The sequence below is a fragment of the Zingiber officinale genome, chromosome 10B (assembly GCF_018446385.1).
Source record: "Zingiber officinale cultivar Zhangliang chromosome 10B, Zo_v1.1, whole genome shotgun sequence".
Lineage (NCBI taxonomy): Eukaryota > Viridiplantae > Streptophyta > Magnoliopsida > Zingiberales > Zingiberaceae > Zingiber > Zingiber officinale.
This window is the reverse complement of record NC_056005.1, coordinates 64,953,454-64,974,724: the sequence shown is the minus strand read 5'-3', so window position 1 is coordinate 64,974,724 and position 21,271 is coordinate 64,953,454. Positions and strand designations below refer to the sequence as shown.

The following is a 21,271-nucleotide window of genomic DNA, read 5'->3' as shown; positions in this document are numbered from 1 at the left end:
TACTGACTTTGAGTTTTGTCAAAACTCTAGGTTGAACCAACGCCTACTGTTCCCTCTTCGAAGAATGCGTCCTCACCTACTCCTCTCAAGAGAAGTTACCTATTATCAAACCGATCCTCCAGACCGACTGGAGTTTTGCTCAGTGTCCGAGACTTCTGGTTTTCATGCTAGACGTCCGCTCCATGACCCGTTCAGACTTCCACCCTGTCCGCAACCACCAAGATTTCAACCTAGAGTCCCCAACTCTAGGATTTTACCCGAAGCACTCGGCCCGCCAAATCTTTCCGCCTAGGGTTACCACCCCCTAAAACCTAGGGTTAATGTCCCTTAGGATTTTCCACTTGCCTAACCGTAGCTAGGACTTTTCATCACCTAGGGTTACCACCCCCTAGGACCTAGGGTTACCATCCACTAGGGTTTTCCACCTGCCTAGAATTCACTAGGACTTTTGCCTAAGGCAACTTAGGACTTTTTCTGCAAGTTCAATCAACCTTGTTAGATTACAAGACAACTTAACATTGGACCCTTTGACATAATCAAAACACAAGTTTGATTGTCTTGTGTTTCCCGCACCAACAATCTCCCCCTTTTTGATTATGGCAACCAGTTTCAAAGTTAAGTAAAATATAACAATAATTAAGAAATTTTAGCATGAGCATAAATACAATGATTTGTAAAAAAAAAACTTTATGCTACTATTACGATTTCGCAAGTACACGAATTCGTCATCAGTAATAAAGATTATCGATCCCACGAGGACTGGTTATAAGCACTAGCGATGGCTCACTTAGGATTAGCTAAACTACAGATGGTTGTAAGTTATCTAAAGAAATGGGGTTTGGAAACGAAAACGAGAACTAGCAAAGAGGAAGTAATAGACTTGGTTTATGAAGAGTCCTAGGAGTTCGGTTTCATTGTGGTGATATTGATGTATCACATTCTATCATTTACTCATTGTCCATCAACATGCATTCACCGGAAGTTGAAGTATCTAATCTTAGGTACCAAATAAAGAAGATCCCTATGAAATCCTGTTACGATTAACCCCTGTCACTAGGGCTCCTCGGTAGATCACAAGAACACTACTCTAATTGGTGTCACTAAGGATAGAGATAAGGAGCTTAGTTTGGTCTCTTACTTCCTTGTAGAGGAGTTGTCTCTCCTTTCAAGGAATTACCCTAGATGTCCATGAATGGGTTACCCCTGTCACTAGGGCCCCTTGGGTGTACGATCTAGGATATTCTCTCTACGAGATAGGCAATTTCTACACAATCAATTAACACGATATAGAGATCGAGTAGACGAAATAAAGCAAGCAAAATAATCCAATGAAATAGAGCCAAAAGTATGAGTCTACATCAAACCAATCCACAACTACTCCCTCATCCTAGAATAAAGAATCTACTCCATAGACGCTGAAGAAAACCCAAACACATTAAGTATACAATTCTCAAACAAGAAGAGAGAAAGAGAAAAGACGCTTATCCAATGACGACGTGTGAGCTTCGGATCCAATCCTTTGCTTCTAGAGTTGATGTGGTGATGAAGGATCGCTGGACGGAGGTCCTGGATGGCATAGAACGGCACCAAGTCAATTCTCTCCCTGACAGCTCGCTTCCCGGCTCTCCCCCTTGAGGAAAAGGGTTAAAACCCTTTTATAGGCTATGGCGCAGCTGCGGCGGCACGACTGTGTAAGGATGGCACGGTCGTGCCCTTTCTTGTCTCTGTCTATGATGCACAGTCGTGCCAATTGGCACGACCGTGTGAACTTGAGGCTCAGCTCTAAGGACACAGCCGTGCAGGATTGCACGGCCTTGTACTTCTTGGTTGCGGTCATGGGGGGTACGACCATGCAAGTACGCACGGCCATGCTCTGATCTGCCTCTGGGTTGGCCGCACGGCCGTGCAAGAGTTGCACGACCATGCACTTCTCCTCTCCTGTTTGGCCACACGGTCGTGTGAGGTTGCACGGTCGTGTTCTCTGGCTCATTCCGATGCGTCGACAATGGTTGTTTTTGCTCCGAAAGTTGTCCCTGTCAACACAAAATCAAACAAAGAGCAGATATCCGAACAAAATAGTATATATGATGAGTACATGATAAAAGAGGCGATAATGCAAAGAATAAATACGTCTAAAGCAAGTGAATGTGCGTTAAAACATGCATAAGCGATCATAATATTTACACACATCACACCCCCCAGACTTGAACCTTTGCTTGTCCTCAAGCAAAACGTTGTAAACTATGTTCATGAGTGGCTGGCAGTGTTTAATAATCCTTAGTGCATTCGTCAAACTCTATCAACTAGTTTCATTGATAAGCACGATTGTAGAGTAACCTAAGTATGGCCTAATTATAAGTTCTTTATACTCGGTGCAATAAGTAACTCAAACTCTTCAAGTTTCAATTTTTTGTCATAGTTAAGTCGTCATACAATTGAGTTCCTAATGTTCTCGGTGATAGGCACTTACTTGCCACACACTTGGTTCATTTTCCTTAAATTACACAAGGTCTCAAAGGATAATACTCGGAATCAAGAGAAACATAACATTCATTTTCCCAGTAACCTAACTCGATCTCAAAGGGGTGAATTGTTAGTTTCAACTATATATAGTGCTAAAGAGGTGTAGCACTAGTATATGTTGGGATTTGGATTTTTTTCAAATGAGCTTCCATGATCCGAGGTCATCCAGTAACCAAAATGTAATTAAGAAATCACCATGGGAACAAAAGTACTAAATAATTTGGATGAATAATAATTATTTCAAAAATATTTCTACTATTCAAGCTTAAGTACTTAAGTGTAGAGAAAATAAGATCCTTAAGGTTAGGCCAAAACTTTTACCAAACTCCATACAATACTTAGTTTATTTTATGCTACTAAAGATAGAGAAAGGAGATACACTAAACATACTAACACTATCTTGACAACACATGAACCAAGAAAATGCTAGACATTTTGCTATCGGACAAGTAACAGAAAAAAAGAAGGTTTGATGTTCTCAGATATGCTTCAAAACTAGAAATATAAACTCATAAAATGTGAATAAACAAAACAGACTAATAAAATATGCAAAACAGAAAAAATAAAATATGCAGAAAGAAAAGAAAATTGAAAGAAAAGAAAACTCGACTCGACTCAGGTTGTGCAGACAGACACAACACCCCCCCCCCAGACTTAAACTTTTCATCGTCCCGATGAAATCAATACGGTGGCGGGGGTGGGGGATAAGGGGGTCCCCAATGTGTGCCAGGGGGAAAACTAGGCATACCAAGAAGATGTCCAAGGTGTTGATGATATTCATAAAGGGCATCTACTTGTTATCTAGTAATATCCATATCATCCATAAAATTCCTCATTCTTTCCTAGTCGACCTCGTAGTCCTGAACGAACCCTGTCACCTGACTATGGAAGTCCCTAGTAAACTGAAAATGATCTTGTACCTCCCTAAACTGGTCGTCAGATAACTTGAAGCAACCCTCCAACAATCGTTGTTGGGTATTTTACTTCTCAAGGGAGTCTAAGGAGGCACGAAAATTAGAAAAATCAAATCTAGAGGGTCCCGTGCCATAGGCAAAAGAATGCCTAGGAGGTTCCAGAAATCCGGAAGGCTGCGGGAATCCTGATGATGAGGGCTCTTGGTGGTACTTGGTTTCTTCTATAATGGAGGGGACAGTTTCGGGGATAAAGTCCATAATCACCCAGTTCACAGGGTTGCGAACCGAAGTGCGCTCAGGTAATAGAAAACCATTGTTCCTAGGGAAGGCAAACTCATTCTCATCCCGACAAATCATCTTCATTGCAAGACAAGAATCGATGTCGATCTTATCATTACCATGAATAACCTCTAATCCATCAAGCTCACAACCCAGATTGACTGCTATTTGGGTGATCAATCCACCAAACACTATCATCCCCGAAGATGCTTTAGCCGCTCTCAACAAATTTTGTAGGAAATGAAATCTAGAATCAAAATCCACTTTATTCAACATCGCCCAAAGAGAATAGAGCTCTACCTTTCTAACCACCTCATCACTCTCTCCTCGACCAAAGATCGTTTTGCTCATCACTCGGTGGAGGTATCTAAAGGTCGGGTTTTGTATGCAGAATGCCTTAACTCTAGAAGGTTCGTAAGGGTCCTTTGATCCGATTATTGACGTCCAAAACTCATTCCATCTAATCTCATCATCAAATCCACGGGCACCACAAATAGGTAAACCAAAATAATTATTAAAATCACTAAAAGTCCACCCAACTTCTTTATTCATCATCCTAAAAGTTATGACCCCTACGTAGTCATCCTCAGAAGAAAATTTAACATCAATCAAACTCAAAAATTCAAGGACTAGGCGGGGGTAAGTTGGTAAATGAGCATACATAATATCGTTCCAGTCTAAAGCACTAATCATCCAATCTACGTCATCCCTAATTCCTAGCATATCTAAAGTATTGGGATCCATATATCTAGTGCATTTAATTTTTCTAGTGACAAGGATATCTATCATATCTAGATTTATGTTCATGATTTCTAAAAATAATATTGAACTCATTTTCATTACCTTCGTCGCGTGCCACCCTTTTTCCTTTGCCTTTTGAAGAAGACGCCTTCCCTTTGCCTTTGTCGCCTCCCAGTGCATCTCCTTCGCCAGATCCACTGCTTCCTCGACGAAGTCTCTTCAAGATCTATGATATGACATGCAAGGTTTTGAGGAATTTCTTGTGGAGATTGGTCTTGAGGATGGGAGAGGAGGAGAAGGAAAATAGGGGAGTTGCTTCTCTCTTTCCGGACTTGTGGCTTGAAGAAGTGTTAGATTTAGATGTAGATCTAAGGAAAAATGAACTCTAGAGGTGGGAATTTGGGGTTTGATGAGGTGTAGTGGGGAGGAGAAGACTTTTGGGAGAGAAGGAGATGGAAATTAGGGCTTTTGGAGAAGTATGCGGTGCACACGGGTAGGGGTACGACTGTGTCTTATAGACACGGTTGGGTTAGGTGGGGTTCTGCACGGCCATATCGATTGGAACGACCTCCTCTTTTCTCCCCTCGGCCAAAGTCGCACGGTCGTGCCGATTGGCACGACCCGTTCCTCCTTCTGCTCAGCTTTGATCGCACAGGCGTGCTAATTGGCACGGCCTGAGTCTTCTTCCTCTCTGGCGGTCTTGCACGGTCATGCCAATTGGCACAGCCCGTGTTCTCCTCTTCTTTGCATAAGGCACATGGTCGTGCAAGGTTGTACGGCCCGTGGCCTTGGTCCCTTTGTTGGCTTCGTACGACCGTGTGAGATCACACGGCCGACTCCTTTAAGCTCACGGTGACTCGCCTTTCTCCATTTTGGTTCCTCTAACGCCCCCCACGCCCATGAAATGCTCACGACCAGCTAGTGGAGACTCTGCACATCCTGAAAATGAATACCTAAAAATAAAGAAATAATAAAAGTACTCGACTCGAACTTACTAAAGAAATAAAACGATAAACGGAATGATAAAATAAAAATGAAAAACCCTTGGGTTGCCTCCCAAGAAGCGCTTATTTTAGGTCTTTAGCTCGACCCCGTTTCAGTTAATGTGGACTAAACCCGTGGAAGCACGGCTCTCCTCCTAGGGTTAATGCTCCAGTCTGCGCCTTTAGTTACGCTCGTGCGAGACAAATGTACTTCTTATTGCTTGTTGGAGGGAATCTCTCTTGGAAAATGCACTCCTCGACTTTGTGTATGTTCATCTTGCTCAAATTTCCCTAAGAAGAGGGGTCGCAGATAGAGGAATCTGATAAATCAAATTCAATCCTTTCTTTGTCGATCTCCAAGGATAACTTGTGACTTTTCACATCAATGAGGGCTCCAACTGTGGCAAGAAATGATCTTCCAAGGATGATCGGTATCTTGGGATCCTCTTTCATATCCAGGATAATGAAATCTATGGGAATGATACATCCACCCACTTCTACTGGCACGTCTTCCAGTATTCTCATTGGGTATCTACATGAATGGTCAGCTAATTGCAGTGTCATAGTAGTCAGTTTGATGTTCTGGAATCCCAGCTTCTTACATAAGGAGTACGGAAGTAGGCTAACGCTGGCTCCCAAGTTGCAGAAAGCTCTCTGTATGAGTTCAGAACCAATTTGCCAAGGTATGAAAAAACTCCCTGGATCCTGAAGTTTTGGTGGAATATTTACCATAAGTAGAGCGCTGCAATTCTCTGTTAATGCTACGGTCTTGAAGTCGCCCTTTTGCCTCCTGTTGGATAAAATTCCTTTTAAGAACTTTGAGAACTTCGGCATTTAGTGCAGTGCGTCTATCAGTGGTACTTCTACGCAAATTTCCTTAATCTTCTTCAGGAATCGGTTGAACTCTTCATCTTTCTGGGATGTTATCAGTTTCTAAGGGAAAGGAATCATTTGACTTTGTGGGGGAATTTGAAGAGTCCCTTCAACTTTCTTGGTGACCTCCTCTCCATCCCTGTTCTGGATCTAATTGGGCAGTGGGGGAGAAGGCTCTTCCTCTGAGTCAAGTCCTTTCTGAGTATTGATTTGGGGGTCTCCCAAAGTTTGTCCGCACCTCACCTCGATGCGGTTGTAGTGTTCCACTGGGTTTATATCTGGCTTTCCTAGAAATATTCCCTGTGCTCTTGAGAAGGACTGGGCTATCTGGCTATCTTGCATCTTTTGGTGTTTCTCAGAATTTTCCACTCTTTGAGTCAACATCTTAATCTCATTCTTCATCTCTTTTTTCTCTTAGAGGGCTTCTTCAAGCATCTTTTCAATTATGGACAATTGTGAAGGTTTTTGTTGTTGATAAGTCTGTTGTCCAGATGAGTAGCTCTGCTGCCCAGGTGAGTAGCTCTGTTGTCCAAGTTGATAGCTTTGTTTTGCTAGCCCTTGGTCCTGATTATTCCGGTATGAAAAATTTGGGTGGTTCCTCCACCCTAGGTTATATGTGTTGGAGTACGGATTGTTTTACCTTTGGTTGTAGCTAACTATCGCATCGCACTGCTCAAGTTGGTTTATCTGTGCTTGTATTGGCCCTAGGGGGCACCTATCTTGAGCATGATCCATACTTCCGCAGGTTTCGCAAACACAAACTATTCATTGGTCATGTTGTCGTTGTTTCCCATGGCCTCAAACTTCTTGGTCAGAGCATCTAGCTTTGCAGACATGAGTGTGACTACATCTACGTCGAATTTTCCTGATGCCTTTATTGGATTCCCTGAGAAAGAACCACCAGATCTTTCAGTTGCCCACTAATGGTGGTTCTATGCCACATTCTCTATGATCTCTTCAGCTTCATCAAGGCTCTTGTTCATTAGTGCTCCTCCTGCTGCAGAGTCGAGGGATACGTTCATGTGATAGTTGATTCCATTATAGAAGGTGTGTAGAACCAACCATTTCTCAAGGCCATGATGGGGGCACTGTCTCAGCATACTTTTGAATCTGTCCTAGGCTTCAAATAGTGATTCTGAGTCTATTTATTTAAAGCTTGCAATCAAGTTCCTCATGTGAGCAGTTTTGCTTGGTGGATAGAATTTGTCCAGGAATTTCTGCTCACACTGCTCCCAAGATGTAATGTTGTTTGCTGGAAGGGAATTTTGTCACTACTTGGCTCTGTCTTTCAGGAAGAATCCAAAAAGCAATAACCTCACTGATTCTGAAGGAACTCCGTTTACTTTCATGGTACCGCAAATCTCATAGAAAAGCTCTAAGTGGTGGTTTGGATCATCATGCGGTCCTCCTCCAAATTGATTCTACTGAACCAAGTGAATTATTACAGGCTTGATTTCAAAATTGTTGGCTTCGATTGGCGGTCGAGTGATGCTAGACCGAACCCCTCGTGTATAAGGTGCTGCATAATCCTTCAACAGTTTATCAGCCATCTCTGAAGATTCTTATAATGCTTGAAATGTTTTCTGAAGGTTTCTTCTTTTCAAGTAGGTCCTATCGATCTCTGGATCGAACGGTAGAAGTTGTCTTGAAAGATTAATTCTTCGCATGTAAAAACAAGATACGAAATATAGTTAAGAAGAGAGTTGGAATAATAATATTTTTTTTAGTGTTTTAATAAAAATCCAGAGAATAAAGAAAAACAAGAATAAAATTATTTATCTCTAAGTGCAAAATATTAGAAAAAGGAAAGATAAAGTAAAAAAATAAAGTCTAGTCTAATCTAATATGATTATCACTAATGTTATAGACGCAGTCCTCGATAACGGTGCCAAAAACTTATTACGATTCCACAAATGCACGGATTCACCGTCAGTAATAAAGATTATTGATCCCACGAGGACTAGTTATAAGCACTAGCGATAGCTCATTTAGGATTAGCTAAACTACCGATGGTTGTAAGTTATCTAAAGAAATTGGGTTTGGAAACGGAAACGAGAACTAGCATAGAGGAAGTAATAAATCATTACCAAATTAATTATTTTACTTGATTTCCAAGATATAATAGACTCCTCTTGAATGATAAATCATTCCTCCCATGGCCATGGATTTTGAGTCACTAATATCTCTATCAAGCGGTCAGGATGTTAACTCCTAATCCAAGAGAGTGGTGAATCCTCTATTGACTCAACACTATTCTCTTTACGCTTTGTCATACACCCAACTACCGTATTAATCACAATCCAATTAAAGACTGCTTTTAACGGCGTCAAAGCACATAACTCCACGCATAGAATAAATGAAGGTCTCAAGTCAAAAGATCAGTTACACTCGTTCATAAGAGGAATAACCAATAATGCTTAATATGTGGTCTCCTCTTGAGCGGGTCATGTCCAATGTACCTCTAAACTTAAGGCACCCCCAAGTACAACTTGGATATCCATCCCTCCGGTCTATCTCGACCTAGTCATACTCAGCGTTGATCTAGATGTTCATGCAAGGACTATTTTCATATTAGTATACCCATTAATTTGTGGGACTTTATCATTAATTATATACGTACAGAAAAGTAAATAATTACTGATAAATACTTGCCTTTATTAAATAATTATCCACAAAATACATAAGGAGTGTCTTGGCACATAAGTGCACACACTAACAATCTCCCACTTGCACTATTGCCAAACCCTACGGACTCTCAGTCTTAGGCTCCTCACATGGGTCTCATTTTTCTGTAGAGGTAAGGCCTTTGTGAGTGGGTCTGCGATATTCTTGCTGGTATCTACTCTGCTAACCAACACATCACCCCTCTAAACAATCTCTCCAAGGAGGTGATACTTCCTTAGTACATGCTTAGATCGTTGGTAAGATCTTGGCTCCTTTGCCTGCGCTATGGCCGCATTATTATCACAGTATAGCACAACTAGATCAACAATGCTAGGAACCACTTCAAGCTCTGCTATGAAGTTCTTGATCCACACAGCTTTCTTTGCTTCCTCTGAAGCTGCTATGTACTCGGACTCAGCTGTTGAATCTGCAACTGTCTCCTACTTGGAACTCCTCCAGCAAACAGTTGCACCATTCAGACAAAACACATATCCTTGCTACGATTTTAGATCATCCTGATCTATATGAAAACTTGCGCCAGTATATCCTCTAACGACTAATTCCTCGTCTCCTCCAAAAACTAAGAACATGTTCTTTATTCTTCTAAGATACTTGAAGATAGTCTTTACCGCAGTCTAATGACCCTCTCCAGGATCTGACTGATATCTACTCGTCATGCTTAATGCATACGAGACATCTAGTCGAGTGCATATCATAGCATACATTATGGACCCTATAGCCGAAGCATAAGGTATCTTGTCCATTCTACTTCTTTCCTCTTGTGTTCTTGGACAAATAGCCTTGGAAAGATGCACACCATGTGACACTGGTAAATATCCTCTCTTGGAGTCCTGCATACCAAATCTATTTAGTATTTTATCAATGTATACACCTTGACATAACCCTAGTAACCTACTTTGTCTATCTCGGTATATTCTAATACCTAAGACATAGGTTGCATCTCCAAGATCTTTCATTCAGAAACACTCTCCCAACCAAGTCTTGGTAGATTCTAGGCTACGGATGTCATTGCCTATAAGAAGTATATCATCAACTTACAACACTAGGAACGTAATCTTGCTCCCACTAACCTTCTTGTAAACGCAAGGTTCTTCTAGATTTTTGACAAAAGAAAAATCTTTAATGGCTTCGTCAAATCGCAGATTCAAACTCCGAGATGCTTGCTTTAGTCCATAAATGGACTTCTTAAGCATACATAACTTATTGGCATTCTCAGATTTTATAAAACTGAGAGGTTGTACCATATATACTTCCTCCTGTAACCTTCCATTTAGGAAAGCAGTTTAACATCCATTTGCCAAATCTTGTAGTCTTTGTAAGCCGCTATAGCTAGCAAAATTCTAATAGACTTAAGCATTGCAACGGGCGAAAATGTTTCATCATAGTCAATTCCATGACATTGATTGAAACCCTTTGCCACAAGCTTAGCTTTATAGGTACTGATGTTCTCATCCATGTCAATCTTTTTCTTGAAGATTCATTTGCACCCTATGGGTTTTACCCCAACTGGCACATCAACCAACTCTCAAACGTGGTTGGTGTACATGGAGTCTATTTCAGATTTCATGGCTTCCAGCTATTTCTCAGAATCATTTGAAGAATCTACTTCTTCGTAAGTCGGCGGTTCATCATCTTCGATGAGTAACACTTCCTCATCTTGGGTTACCAGCCAACCATGTCTGTTTGGCTCTCGGTGTATTCTTGTATATTTACGTTGATCTCGTGTTTTTTTTAGCAGTCTCGGATGAAGGAGACACTTGTACTTGTGGCACTGTCTCATTATCCAACTGTTCATCTTCCAACCTGTTTGTAGGGTCTATAATTTCTTCAAGACTTTCTTTACTCCTACTATTTTCTTTAGAAATAAATTCCTTTTCCAAGAAAGTAGCATATCGAGCAACAATAACTTTATGCTCACTTGGGAGATAAAAATAATATCTTATTGTAGCTTTGGGATAACCTACAAATGTACATTTTATGGATCTTGCAGCAAGCTTATTAGAATTTTCATTCTTCACATAAGCATCACAACCCCATATCTTAAGATAAGACAAATTTGGTTCCTTTCCAAACCATAATTCATAAGGAGTCTTATCTACAGTCTTGGTTGGAACTTGGTTAAGTGTGTGTGCTGCTGTTTCTAAGGCATAATCCCAAAATGACATTGGAAGACTTGCATGACTCATCATTGATCTAACCATATCCATGAGTCTACGATTTCTCCTTTCTGAAACACCATTCCACTCCGGTGTTCTAGGAGGTGTAAGTTGGGAAATTATCCTACACTCTTTTAGGTAATCAATGAACTCTTGGCTTAGATACTCGCCACCTTGATCACTCCGTAGGGCCTTAATCTTCTTGCCATGTTGATTTTCTACCTCATTCATGAACTCCTTAAACTTGTTTGGAGTTTCATACTTATGTCTCATTAAGTAGACATATCCATATCTACTTAAATCGTCAGTAAAAGTCACGAAGTAGGCATACGCTCCTCTAGCCTGAACTTGCAATGGCCCATAAATATCACTATATATGAGTTCTATTGGTTCCTTTGCACGTTCACCTATCTTAGTGAATGGTTTCTTGGTCATTTTGCCTTGTAAACATGTTTCACATGTATCTATAGGCTCTAATTCAAAAGAGTCCAAATACCCATTACTGAGTAATCTAGCAATGTGTTTCTGGATTATATGACCAAGTCTACAGTGCCAGAGATATGCTAAGTTTGAGTCATGTAATTTTTGTTTCTTACTTTCAATACAATAGATCGATTTATCTAAGTTAAGAACATAAAGACCATTATTCAATGAACCATTCCTATAGAATATATTATTCAAATAAAAGGAACATAATTTGTCCTTGAATTGAAATACAAATCCCTTGGTGTATAAACTTGACACCGAAATGATATTCTTTGAGAAACTAGGAACAAAATAATAGTTTTCTAAATTCAAAATAAGTTCACTAGGCAAATTTATTGAATAGGTTCCTACAGTTAACGCAGCAACCGTCGCTCCATTAGCTACTCGTAGGCTCATTTCGCCCTTGGACAACCGTCTGAGGTCACTTAGACCCTGCATGTTCACACAAATGTGAGAACTACTTCCAGAATCTATGACCCATAATGAAGAAACAGAAAGATTGCACTCTATCATAAAGATACCTGAAGGATCTGCTCCACTGACATTCTTCTTCATGAAAATATAGCAGTTTTTCTTCCAGTGACCTTTCTTGCCACAATGGAAGCACATGGCCTCCTTCTCATCAAATTGGGGTACTTGCATCCCTTTCTTAAGCTTCTTCTGAGCTTGATATTTAGGATTCTTCACTGCATTAGCCTTGGGATTGAACTTCCCGGTGCTAGGGCGCTTGTTGGTCTTTCTGACCATCATTACATGCAGTGAAGGATTTACCTTCATATCCTTCTCAGCAGTTTTCAGCATTACCATCAGATTAGTCAAACTCTTGTCCATGTTGTTCATGTTGAAGTTAAACACAAACTAAGAAAATGATGGAGGTAGTGACGACAGGATTAGGTCAATAGCCAAGTCCTGGTCTAACTTGGAACCTAAGCTCTCGAGCCTCTCTATGTACCCGATCATCTTGAGTACATGAGACCCAACTTGGTTTCCTTCCTCCAGCATGGTACGAAATAGTGCTCGAGAGGTTTCATACCTCTCTACTCTCACACTCTCTTGGAAGAGCTCACGCAAGTGCTGATCAATCTCCCTAGCACTCATGTTCTCATGCTGTCTCTGTAACTCAGGAGACATAGAAGACAGCATGATACATTGCACATCCAGTGCATCTTCCATATACTGAGAATAATATGACTGATCTTCCTCTAAAGCATTGGGTGTAGGCTTTTCAGTGGTTCATCTTCGAGCACGTAAATTTTTCTCTCGTGTCTTAAGATGATTTTGTAACGCCCAAAAGTTCTCAAAATTATTTTAGAAATATTCTATGATTTTTCTGGAATTTTAGAATATTTTTATGGAATTTTTAGAGCAGCGGAAGTAGCAAAAACAAATAGAACTGTAAAATAGCCTACGCGGGAATTGAACCCGAGACCTATTGGGTCCTATGACTTATGGTGAACCATGGTAACCAAGTGAACCCAGCAGGGCCGTGCTGAAAGGAAAGGGAAACAATTTTATTTAAGTTGGAGTTGGGCCGGAATTACCACTTAATATAAAAAGGGAATTAATAAGTGAAGAGTTATTTTCCCTTAACGTGATTTTTCCTCACCCTCACCCTAGCCACGCCGACTCCCTCTCCTCCTCCTTCTCTCGGCGCCAACCACAAGAGGGCCTAGGGTTCCTCTGCTAGGACTCCAAGGGCACTTTCCGGCGACGACTTCGACACGTGGACGTTTCCCTCCGCGAGAAGAACGCATAGACGCGAGAAGATCGTCGAAAGGATCGTCTCCTCCGGAAATCTAGCGATTAGAATCGTAAGAAACTTCGAATAGGAGGTAAGAAACCCCTCACTTGCAGTATAAGTAGCTTCCGTATGATTTTTAGGCATTAGTTCAATTATATGCATATTTTTAGCAATAGGGTGTGAATTAGCGCACACCAAGCGTTTGATTAAATGCTTAGCTTAGCTAAATGTCATCCTAGGCATTTTAATAGCTTAGATAAATGCAGTAGAAGCATTTTTACAGTTCATATGGTCTTGCTACAGTTTTTATGGAACTAGATGTCCAATGGGTGGGCTCCCACAGTCGCCTCTAGGTTCAGACAACCTAGCTCTAGGTTCAGATAACCTAGAAAGAGCAAGACAATCAATAATAAGCTATGTTCAGTATTTTACTTTTTCAGTGGCACTGTACAGGATTAGATATCCATTGGGTTGGACTCTCATAGTCGTCCCTAGGTTCAGCTAACCTAGTAACCCTACTAAATTCGGGACTTGCAAACCCGGGTCTAGTTGGGGATGCGCGTATAGCAAGTACGGTTGCCGGGCCCAAACAACAGTTGATTATGTATTTTAATCTATTATGAATATAGTTTTCAAACATCACAAAATAGTTATGTGAATTCAGTACGGCTTTAGCATCAGATTGGTATTAGCTTAGCTCAACCATGGTATCAGTTTAGTTTTCTGTTGATACAATATGATAGTTATGATTAGTTCTATTGCTATGATCAGTTTCATTGCTATGTGTTGTATGTCATGCCATGTTTAGCATATTCAGTATGTTCTTTTCAAATAGCATGTTTTCAAAGCATGATTTGCATCGATTGCATGTTTTAGTGAGGTAGATGGTTTCTTACTAAGCTCTCAAGCTTACAGATACTTTTTCCTTATACTGCAGATAAAGGTAAAGGAAAAATGGACTAGTGGAGGCTGGAGGACAATGCTACGAAGATGTGTGTGGGCAGGAACTTGGAATAGAGATCTTGGAGAACCTTAGCAAGCTTTGTTTCAAACATTAGAACTTTTCAGTGTTTTTATCATTTTGCACTTTAGTATGTTAATCACTATGAATTAGTTAGTCATGCACTTTATTATGCTTAGAACACCTCTTTTATGTTGTTAGAGTGTTAGCTGTTGTTGTTAGAGTGTTTCTTAGTCATTTTAGCACTTGTAATGTGATTGAGGCACGAAACAGTGCTGAAATCAGAGCTTAACTGCAAAATCAGAAATCGATCGGTGGATCGATTGGGGGTTCCCAATCGATCAGCTGATCGATTGGTCAATCTGTTCCGCGAACAATAGGCTTCTGGATCGATCAGACGATCGATCCAGCCAATTCCGTCGCGAACAGAGAGCTCTGGGATCGATCAATGGATCGATTGATCAGCCTGGATCGATCATCCGATCGATCCAAATTATTGTCCCGAGCACAGTAGCGTGCTGGATCGATCACTGGAACGATCCGATGTTCCAATCGATCAATGGATCGATTGGGAGGTCTGATATCAGCGGGAAGATATTTAAGTTCAGTTTCTTGACCATGGGGAAGGTAAAACATGTCATGAATAACTAGTTTACCTACCTTAGCATGTATAGAACCAAGAAATGATAACAGCTTAGCAAAGTTTTAATTACTACAGCTTCCGCATTTAGTTTTAGTGATGGTCAAGGAATAGTTAGCACAGATTTATGTGACGATCAGCCTTACAGCTTAGTTAGTAGAAGGTGGGTCGTTACAGAGTGATATCAGAGCCAAGTTCCATACTTCCTACACACACATCAGCATTGAACCTACAGCTTCCAAGTAAGAACGTCTCTCACTTTATTATGTTCTTTCTTTCATGTTTATAGATACTGTGACATGTTAATTGATGATAGTACCTAACATGTCAGTGATTGTAGTTACATACACATGATGGTATTAGTTAGGTATGTCATCTATGTCTTTAGAAATGGCACGAGGACACCCTGCTAGAAGGGCACCAGCTACTGAGCCCCAGCATGAGGCAGGCAGTTCAGTGCCTCCCCCAGACCTTACAGCACTAGTGGCTCAGTTACAGCAGGAGCTAGCTGAACAGCAACAGGAAATAGCCACCTTAAAGGCTAGTCAGCAGAATACTCCCACTGTCACCCCGGAGCCAAACTTGGCAACACCAGTAGTCTTAGAGGTTCCACCAGTCCAGCCTACAACACCAGTAGCCCCAGCAGCGGTAGAGGCAAAGAGAGAAGCCTATTTGATCCAGTGGCAGAGAGTCAAGCCCGAGAACTTCTCAGGCACTAGTGAACCATGGGATGCACAAGCCTGGTTCAAAACACTGGAGAGTATGATGGAGCTACTGGACTGGCCAGAACATGAGAAGGTGAAGTGCGCCTCCTTCTGTCTGACAGGAGATGCACGTATGTGGTGGGAGAGAATCAGAGCGAAGCGCCCAGTAAATCAGATGACATGGGCAGACTTCGAGAAAGAGTTCTTTGAGGAGTTCTTTCACATGCGGGTTACCAACCGCCACTACGACGAGTTCACTGAGTTTCGTCAGGGCAACCTATCAGTTGAGGAAGCTGTGATGAAATTCAACAGGTTGGCTCGTCTATGCCCTGAACTAGTCAAGCCTGAGAAGGGAATGAATCGGTTGATGCTCAAGATCGAGGCCGGAAATAGCAATGAATGTGGTGGTGCCATAAGCCACAAACCACCGAAGAATTAGTGAGCAGGTGCTCTAATCATGAGCATTACGAATAGCATCAAGCGTGACAAGTCCCCTCGAGCTAAAGGGCAAGGAGGCTTAGGTACTCGAAACAACAGGGCCAAAATCGGAAAGGGAACTCCAGCAACAAGCGCAAACCAGGGAGTTACCCAAAAGGAGGACCAGCTAGCAAACAGCCTAGTTATCCCAAATGTGCTACTTGTGGGAAATTTCACCCGGGAGTTTGTCGCAAGGGCACACGAGGATGCTTTGAATGTGGACAGGAAGGGCATATGGCTAAGCAGTGCCCAAACAAGATTAGTCTTCCTCAACCCCAGCTGATTCAGTACGGAGGCCAGCCAGCTCAGTTACATCAGATGCAGGCCGCTTTAGATGGTCCACATATCAGCCAGGGCAGACTAGAAGCCCCTCCAGCTACGACCAATGCGAGGATCTACTCACTTACCAGAGAGGACGCAGCAAATGCCTCGATAGTTGTTACAGGTCAGATTAGTATTTTACAGCAAAGTACAACTGTCTTATTCGATACTGGGGCAACCCATTCATACATATCCAGGGCATTTCGAGAAGTTAGCGAGACCTCAGAGGCACTCAGAGAGCAGTTCCTTACAACGTTACCCTCGGGAGAAATCATGGCGTCTGATCGGCTCAAAGCGGCTGGTCACCACTATAGCAGACAGAGAGCTCTTTTGCGATCTGATAGTGATTAATATGACCGACTACGACGTCATCTTCGGGATGGACTTCTTGATCAAATACGGTGCCTCCATCGAGTGTCGTAAACAGAAAGTCATATTCCAACCTGAAGCAGAAGCGTAGTTTGAGTTCGTCGGAGAACCCAGGAAAAAGGCCAAAAAGTTTCTCTCAGCTATGAAGGCACAGAGGTTGATGGATTCAGGATGTACGGGGTTCTTAGCACATGTAGTCAGTACCAGTCAGGACAAGGATCGACAACTAGCAGAGGTCCGAGTCGTATGTGACTACCCAGCAGTCTTCCCTGAAGAGTTACCAGGCCTAGCACCAGACAGGGAGATCGAATTTGAGATAGAGCTCATCCCCGGTACAAATCCTATCTCCAAAGCACCTTACCGCATGGCTCCAGCAGAACTAAAAGAACTTCATGAGCAACTACAGGAGCTGCTTGACAAAGGCTTCATACGCCCTAGTCACTCACCATGGGGAGCACCTGTATTGTTCGTGAAGAAGAAGGACGGGAGCATGCGCCTGTGTATAGATTACCGGGCACTGAACCAAGTCACAATCAAGAACAGGTATCCTCTTCCCAGAATTGATGACCTGTTCGACCAGCTAAAGGGAGCAGCAGTGTTCTCTAAGATAGACCTCAGATCAGGATATCATCAAGTGAAAGTCAAGGAAGGGGATATACCCAAGACAGCATTTAGGACTAGATACAGACATTACGAGTTCGTAGTCATGCCCTTTGGCGTGACAAATGCTCCAGCTACTTTCATGGACCTCATGAACAGGGTATTCAGAGAATACTTAGATAAATTTGTTATCGTATTCATCGATGACATTCTTATCTATTCAGGAACTCAGGAAGAATACGCAGAGCACCTGAAAACAGTATTGCAGACCCTTCAGCAGAACCAGCTGTATGCCAAGTTCATGAAATGTGAATTTTGGTTAGATCCTCCTTCCTGCGTCACATCATCTCAAAGGATGGTATCATGGTCGACCCCAGTAAGATAGAAGCTGTGAGCAACTGGAAAAGACCCAAGAACGCCAGTGAGATCAGAAGCTTTCTGGGATTAGCAGGTTACTACAGGAAATTCGTAGAGGACTTCTCTAGGATAGCCTCCCCACTGACAGTTCTTACCAGAAAGAATAGCAAATTTCAGTGGACAGAGGACTGTGAGAACAGTTTCAGCGAGCTGAAAAGGAGATTGACCAGTGCACCTATTCTGACTCTACCAGAGAACGCAGATAGCTTTGACATATATAGTGATGCCTCAAAATTGGGACTAGGAGCAGTGCTGATGCAAGATGGAAAGGTGATCGCCTATGCCTCCAGACAACTTAAGGATTATGAGAAGAATTACCCCACTCATGACCTTGAGCTTGCAGCAGTGGTGTTCGCTCTCAAGATTTGGAGACATTACTTGTATGGAGCTCAGTGCAGAGTGTATACAGAACATCAGAGTCTGAAGTACTTCTTCACTCAGAAGGATCTGAATATGCGACAGCGCAGATGGCTAGAGCTGGTCAAGGACTACAATATAGACATCCTCTACCACCCAGGAAAGGCAAATAGGGTAGCAGATGCATTTAGCAGAAAGTCCAGTGCCGCCCTATTATCTCTAGCAGCTATGTCACCACCCCTATAGAAAGAGATCTCAGATTTCAGTCTCGAGTTCATAGTCGGACAGCTCTCTACTATGACATTAGAGTCTACCTTGCTCGGTGACATCCAGACAGCTCAGGAGCAGGATCCTGAAATTCAGAGAATCAAGCAAGGTTTAGCAGAATCAGAAGGTGGAGAGTTCAGAATATCAGATGGCGGGGTATTATATTTTGGTGACAGATTATGCGTTCCAGATCAGGAGGAACTACGAAGAAAGATTTTAGATGAGGCTCACAAGACTCCCTATGCGATGCATCCTGGCTCCACCAAAATGTATCAGGACTTGAAGAAACGTTTTTGGTGGCCTGGGATGAAGAGAGACATCGCTCGATATGTCAGCACCTACCTAACCTCTTAGAGGGTTAAGGCAGAACATCAGAGACCAAGGGGAGTTTTGCAGCCCATACAGATACCAGAATGGAAGTGGGAGGATATTTCCATGGATTTCATAGTGGGATTACCCAGAACCACGAATGGTTTTGATACCATCTGGGTAATAGTCGACAGGTTGACTAAATCAGCCCACTTCTTAGCTATCAGGATATCCTACTCCATGGAACAGCTAGCACAGTTGTATCTCAAGGAGATCGTTAGATTATATGGAGTCCCACGAACCATTATCTCAGACAGGGACAGTAGGTTCACATCACACTTCTGGGAGTGTGTACAGACAGCTTTGGGCACGAAGGTAAAGTTTAGCACAGCTTTCCATCCGCAAACAGATAGACAGACGGAGCGAGTAAATCAGGTACTCGAAGATATGCTCCGAGCATGTGCCCTAGATTTCAAAGGAAGTTGGTGCAAATATCTGAGTCTAGCAGAATTTGCATACAACAACAGCTATCAGGCCACTATCGGTATGGCACCTTACGAGGCTCTCTATGGGCGGAGGTGTAGATCTCCAATCTACTGGTATGAGAGTGGTGAACAGAAAGAACTAGAACTTCAGACAGATCTAGTAGCAGATACCACAGCAGCTATACGGCGGATCCGCCAGAGGATAGAGACAGCTCAGAGCTGCCAGAAAAGCTATGCTGATATACGGCGCAGACCTTTAGAGTTTTCAGTTGGGGATTCAGTGTTCCTCAGAGTAGCTCCCATGAAGGGAGTAATGCGTTTAGGGAAGAAGGGCAAGCTAAGTCCCAGATATGTGGGACCATACCTTATCAGCAGAAGAGTGGGCAAGGTAGCGTATGAGCTAGAGCTACCTCAGGAAATGTCAGCTGTCCACAATGTATTTCATGTCTCTATGCTGAAGAAGCATATCCCAGATGCCACCCAGGTGATTGAGCCCCAGCAGGTACAAGTCCGCGAAGACCTCAGCTATGACAGTCGGCCTACTCAGATAGTAGATCGAGTAGTTAAGAAATTACAGAATAAGGAGGTACCATTAGTGAAGGTCATTTGGCAAAATCACACAGCAGAAGAGGCAACTTGGGAGACAGAAGTACCCAGAGTTATTCTAAGTTCGAGGACGAACTTTTTATAAGGTATGGGGGATTGTAACACCCGAAAATTCTCAAAATTATTTTAGAAATATTCTATGATTTTTCTGGAATTTTAAAATATTTTTATGGAATTTTTAGAGCAGCGAAAGTAGCAAAAACAAATAAAACTATAAAATAGCCTACGCGGGAATTGAACCCGAGACCTATTGGGTCCTATGACTTATGGTGAACCATGGTAACCAAGTGAACCCAGCAGGGTCGTGCTGAAAGGAAAGGGAAATAATTTTATTTAAGTTGGAGTTGGGCCAGAATTACCACTTAATATAAATAGGGAATTAATAAGTGAAGAGTTATTTTCCCTTAACGTGATTTTTCCTCACCCTCACCCTAGCCACGCCGACTCCCTCTCCTCCTCCTTCTCTCGGCGCCGACCACAAGAGGGCCTAGGGTTCCTCTCCTAGGACTCCAAGGGCACTTTCCGGCGATGACTTCGACAAGTGGACGTTTCCCTCCGCGAGAAGAACACATAGACGCGAGAAGATCGTCGAAAGGATCGTCTCCTCCGGAAATCTAGCGATTAGAATCGTAAGAAACTTCGAATAGGAGGTAAGAAACCCCTCACTTGCAGTATAAGTAGCTTCCGTATGATTTTTAGGCATTAGTTCAATTATATGCATATTTTTAGCAATAGGGTGTGAATTAGCGCACACCAAGCGTTTGATTAAATGCTTAGCTTAGCTAAATGTCATCCTAGGCATTTTAATAGCTTAGATAAATGCAGTAGAAGCATTTTTACAGTTCATATGGTCTTGCTACAGTTTTTATGGAACTAGATGTCCAATGGGTGGGCTCCCACAGTCGCCTCTAGGTTCAGACAACCTAGCTCTAGGTTCAGATAACCTAGAAAGAGCAAGACAATCAATAATAAGCTATGTTCAGTATTTTACTTTTTCAGTGGCACTGTACAGGATTAGATATCCATTGGGTTGGACTCTCATAGTCGTCCCTAGGTTCAGCTAACCTAGTAACCCTACTAAATTCGGGACTTGCAAACCCGGGTCTAGTTGGGGATGCGCGTATAGCAAGTACGGTTGCCGGGCCCAAACAACAGTTGATTATGTATTTTAATCTATTATGAATATAGTTTTCAAACATCACAAAATAGTTATGTGAATTCAGTACGGCTTTAGCATCAGATTGGTATTAGCTTAGCTCAACCATGGTATCAGTTTAGTTTTCTGTTGATACAATATGATAGTTATGATTAGTTCTATTGCTATGATCAGTTTCATTGCTATGTGTTGTATGTCATGCCATGTTTAGCATATTCAGT

At 42.1% G+C, this 21,271-nt stretch overlaps 1 pseudogene; it reads left to right on the top strand.

Annotated features, from left to right (window-relative positions):
- The first annotated feature begins 7,384 nt into the window (after nucleotides 1-7,384).
- Nucleotides 7,385-7,456, top strand: LOC122030708 (annotated as a pseudogene).
- Nucleotides 7,457-21,271: the final 13,815 nt, after the last annotated feature.